The sequence below is a fragment of the Stenella coeruleoalba genome (assembly GCF_951394435.1).
Source record: "Stenella coeruleoalba genome assembly, chromosome: 16".
Taxonomy (NCBI): domain Eukaryota; kingdom Metazoa; phylum Chordata; class Mammalia; order Artiodactyla; family Delphinidae; genus Stenella; species Stenella coeruleoalba.
The window spans coordinates 59,431,968-59,437,745 of record NC_137162.1 but is presented as its reverse complement, the minus strand read 5'-3'; positions in this window follow the sequence as shown (position 1 = coordinate 59,437,745).

Below are 5,778 nucleotides of genomic sequence, written 5' to 3'. Positions count from 1 at the left end.
TGACACATTGTATATTTACTTGTTTCTTCCTCTAGAATGTAAGTTACATGGGGACAGAAATTTTCATGTGTTTTGTTCCCTGCTGTATCCTGTGCACATAACAGTTCCAAGCACATATTGTACTTATTAAATATATATTGAAAGAATGGCCTTCAAAACTGTCTTCCATGTAAACAAATAACTTTAGTAGTAAGAAGAAAAAGGAACAGCACCAGAGTAGTTTTGTTGAGAGACTGCTTTCAGTCAGATGGAATCTTCTTGCCCTGGTTCATCAAGGGACGCATTCTGCCAAAAGCTCAAACACATCTAGACACAGTCCTGTCCTTTCAAACTGGCAGAATTTCATGAAATCTTAGAGCTAGCTCTAAACTTAGCAGACATAGATAGAATTAGAGATCCAGAAAGGTTGAAAGGTATCTGAATTCCCATCCCAATACTCCTCTCCGCATGACCCACCCCAAATATGCCTTCGTGTAGGAGGATGGGTTTAAAGACTATTTTTTGTTATTGAAAAATGGATCTAATGCTAGAACTACCGCAGTAATTCTCCTGGTTATGAATTTAGATCTTAGGAGATTGTGCTTTTGACAACCACGGTTAACTTTGCAGTTGGAGGGCATAGCAGCATGCCTGGGGATTGAACTACATTTCCCAGAGTGCATCTCTAGGAGGATTCTGGGAAGTGCGGCAGAGGGAGCAATCATCCACTGAGGAAAGAGAGTCCAACATTTGGAGTTTGCTGGTTCTGCTGATTGTTGAGGCCTAGGCAGGCATCCCCAAGAGAATTCAGAGTAAGTACAGCAGAAGAGAAACCTATTCAGGTTCTAAGTGGAAGAAGAATTTTATGGGGAGACATAATGAGAACTTGAAAAATGTTCTCTGTCAGACTCCCTTCCTTCTTGCAGAAACCCAGCAATGACCACAGTTTTGTATCATAACTTGTGGAGCTATCAGATTAACTACAGCTAATAATTTTCTGATACTTTTTAGGAGAGTTGTTTAAAAATGGAATTTGTTAATTTCTCTGCATTGTGCCTGAATTATTTTGAATTAAGGGAGGAAAAATTATGTTTTAGAAAGCAAACTATAAAGCTGGTCAGTGAGACCTTGAAATCTGTTTCCCAGCAGCTCCTCAGTTTTGCATATTTCCCATCCCACTGAGGTCCACAATCATGAAAAATCAGACTCCCTGAAAAGAACTCTCTCAAACACTACTGAACCTGCCTCTTCGTAGAAGCAACCAGAGAGATTCGAGATGGGCTTTTTTGTCATGCTGTAGTGCTTTATAAATTAATCTTTCTTCTGTTAAGATGAACAGGATGCAAAGCATATGCGAATCATTTATTACAGGAGTTCAGAGAAATTCTTCCTCTTAAGGGCTTTTCCTCATCATTATTTAATAGTTTTTTGGTCAAAATAATATTACCTTTCATCTCTGTCAGTCTTGTTTATGTTTTGTTTTGTGTTTTTTTTGGCCACGAGGCATGTGGAATCTTAGCTCCCCGACCGGGGATTGGACCTGCACCCCCTGCCTTGGAAGGCAAAGTCTTAACCACTGGACCATCAGGGAAGTCCCTGCCAGTCTTGCTTAAAAACTTACTTTTAAAAGTACTTTTTAAAAATTGTACTTTCTAAAAACTTACATAGTACATGAAAGCTGGAAGGTGATTTCCCATGTATTTCTCATCAAAACATGAGCTTTGGAACCAGATAGCCCTGAGTGTCCATCTATTGCTCCCTAGATCATCATCTCAGATGGTTAAACTCTCAAAGCTTTATCTTCCTCTTTTGTAAAATAGAATAAATTCATTCATTCATTCATTCATACATATTGTGTTTTATACTGTGATAGGGACTATGCAAGATGCTGTAGATAGGGAAGATGCAATCCCAACTCTTAAGGATTTTACAGTCTAACAGATCTGAGAATTAGGTATGTCAAAACCTGACATAGTTATAACACAGTTTAGATCCCTTTTCTCTCCTTTCTTCCCCTGTGAGAAGTGAGACAGAAACCAAGCTCCCCAACAAGTTAGGTGACAGCCCCAGGTCACAAATTCGGTCAGTGGGAAAGCCAGGAACAAAAGTCTGAGTCTCTCTAGTGCTTACTTCCCTGTCCCTTTCTTGCTTTGGAGGAGACATGAATTTGCACTGAAAACAAAATAGAAGGCAGGCCTGAGCTTGTCATCTAAAGTAAAATAATGGTGCTAATATTTTCTTCCAAGAGTAATATTGTGAATAGTGCATTTTGATCCCCAGTGTGCCATCAGGCGTAAAGTACAATAATAGTTGACAATTCAAACAAAAAAAAAACTATCCTGTTCCTAATGGGGAATTTGAACAGGTGGATGTGTGTTTCATATGTAGCATGTTTACCAGTTGTTGATCAGCATGTTTACCAAGTCTGAGTCCTTGGGTCAATACATTTTGAATAATATATCACACCGAAGACCCCTAAAGGTGAAAATCACAAACCATTTCAGAAAAGCAGTAGCAAATTTTTCCTGCATGAGGTTTCTAAATAATATATGGCCATAAGAAATTATATTTTTATCCTAAAAGTAATCTCACATAGCCTCTTGACTGTTTTAACAAGCCTCTTTTTTTGTGCTGAGGTTCAGTCTGAATGGCAGCTTCCCAGAGAAAAGCAATATATATAGCAGTGATTCCTACAATGCATTTCAGTGATCATATTGTGGAAAATGCTGTAAATGTACTATGCTATTTTAAAAATTAGAATGGTCAAAAGTAGAGTAAAACCACAATAAATAAATGAGCATAGGACATCAAACAGACACTTTACAAAAGGGGCGCTAGAACTATTAAATCTGAAAACACTTTGAATCTCAATAGTGATCAAAGAAATATAAAAGTTCTTTTTTTTTAACCAAATGCTATCAAACTTTGTTAAGTGTGGCAATGTGTAGAAAGAGCCATATAATTTTAAAACAAATTTTGTCCCAGTAGTTCTATGTAGGGGAACTTATCTTAAAGAGGTAACCTGAAAATATCAGCACAGAAGTATTTAGCAGTATTTTATTTTTGGTAATTTAAAATCAGAGCCACCTAAATGTCTAAAATTAGGGGAATATTTAGAAAAATAAGGATGGGAGTCTACTTGGTATAATATTATGCAGTCAAAAAAATCAATAAGTAAAGCTTATACAAAAATATGGAAAACTGCTTATGACATGTTTCATGAAAGCAACTTGAAAAAATGTTTACTGATTATAAATGTGTAAAGGTTGTATGTGCAAAAGACTAGTATATAAATTATAAGTTATATTAATGGGGTGATATTATGGGCAGTCTTACAATTCTGTTTTCTAGATGTCCTATAATATAGTTATATTAACTTGATAATTTAAATGATCTATTTGGAAGAGAAAAATATGGTTAAAGCTGAATTTTAAGGAAATCATTTTCTCTTCTTTGACTTTTAAGTAGTCTACACTGCTTTTATATAAGATGTGTGTAAAAAATAAACAAGGGACCATTTAGAAAAGGTATTAGACTTAATCTTTACTGGGTTTATGACTGTACCAATGAAGGTACAATTCTCAGTTAAAATATATTTGGTTTTCCTCTTGATTATCCATTTTTTTTAAGCTACATTAGGAACTTTACTATGTCTTCTACAAGCTCGGTGACCACCAACATGTGAGTCAGCAGGACATGATAATCCACAATTGGCTAAGGTCAGGCAGCAAAGCACAGTGGGCCACACAGATTAGTTGGTAGTCATAACTACAAACAACTCTTACAGTCTCACCAAAGGAATTCAAGGAACTCACCAAAGAAATTCCCTATGGTTCTCAGGGAATGAGATGAAGTGCTACTGTGAACAAGGGCCTGGAAAAAGCCTCACAGTGCAGTTAGTCCTGGGAACTACTGTTTTATTACATGCTATCTTATTGTACAAGAAATATGAACACATGGTTAAAAATTTTTTTTAAGTACAGAAATATAAAAATTACAAGTACCCTTTTCAATCCCTGTGTCCATCCCACTCTTTCAAATTAGTCACCGTTAACACTTTGGTATGTGGACTTCTAGTCATTTTAAAAATATAAATAAATACATATCCAATTAATTATATTGGTATGTATATATCCTTTTCTTTATAAATTAATTAGATCATGCTAAACTAACCAAATACTACTTGCTTTTCTTTCTTTTTTTTTTTTTTGCGGTACGCGGGCCTCTCACTGTTGTGGCTTCTCCCGTTGTGGAGCACAGGCTCCGGACGCGCAGGCTCAGCGGCCATGGCTCATGGGCCCAGCCGCTCCGCGGCATGTGGGATCTTCCCAGACCGGGGCACAAACCCGTGTTCCCCACATCAGTAGGCGGACTCTCAACCACTGTGCCACCAGGGAAGCCCTTGCTTTTCTTATTTAATAATATATTCTGAATATCCTTCCCTGTTACTACATATATTTTTTCTACTGTTATCTGTTTATTTTTAATAGCTGTGTATTATTCCATTGTATCACAATTTTCAGTTAACATTCCTGTACATATCCTTTTCTTCCTAGGATAAATTCCTAGAAGTGGAATTGCTAGGGGAAAGGGATGCTTATTTTCACGTTTTGATAGATATTTCCAAATTGCCATCCAAAAATATCATATCAATTTACACTCTCAGAGTTGTATATGAGACAGAAACGTTGACTTTAAATTCATTTCCTCCAGTATATCACAGAAGTCTTTGGGTTATTAAAATAAGGATTATACTTTTAATACTCTCCTAGAGTGCTTTATAACCCACATTTCACATACCGCCTTCTGTGAAAGCTATATATTTATTTTCTCTCTCCTGCTAGAGTCCCTTGAGGGATGTTTATCCTATACATTATTGTGTCCCTTAAGAGAGCTTGCATAAAGTCAGTACTCAATAAATATTTTGTTGAATGTCACTTACTAAATATATTTTACCCTTGGTTAGGACATAGATTATAGCCAAAACTGTCCAAGTATTAGTCATCAGTGATTCATAACTATGCAACCAAGAAGTAGGCCTAAACTTCAGACATTCCTTGGTGGTTTAGTGTTAAAGCTTGCTTCCCTTGGGCACAGTTAAAAGGGTAGTTGGTTATTTAACTGTACTGATTTTCTTGTTTCAGTGGAACTTCTTTGACTTTTTTATTGCTAGTGTGAACTGTACTTTTCAGGGAGAATAAAACACTTACTGTTATACAATTTAAAAGAAATCACCTTCTGCAGAATGGATTCTTAAGATATAGAATTATTTTTCCTCTCACAGTGAGATCTAAAAAGTATCTTAGATCCATGTGGGTTTGCATAGCTGCCTTTTGAAATGTTTTCCTAAATGCCTGTAATTTTATATTTTTCTTATCTACAGGATTCTTCTTACTTCATTTTCAAAAGGACTTTGCTTTTCATGTATTCTGAGAAACTTGACTCCATTACTCTGGAGACACTCCTAGGCTTACTTGGTCTATTAGGGTAATGCTAGCTGCTGTAAAAAAAACTTCAAAATTTCAGTGGCTTAATATGGTAGAAGCTTGGGCTTCCCTGGTGGCACAGTGGTTGAGAGTCCGCCTGCCGATGCAGGGGACACGGGTTCGTGCCCCGGTCTGGGAAGATCCCACATGCTGCGGAGCAGCTGGGCCCGTGAGCCATGGCCACTGAGCCTGCGCGTCCGGAGCCTGTGCTCCACAACAGGAGAGGCCACAACAGTGAGAGGCCCGTGTACCGCAAAAAAAAAAAAAAAAAAAAAAAAAAAAAATATATATATATATATATATATATATATAT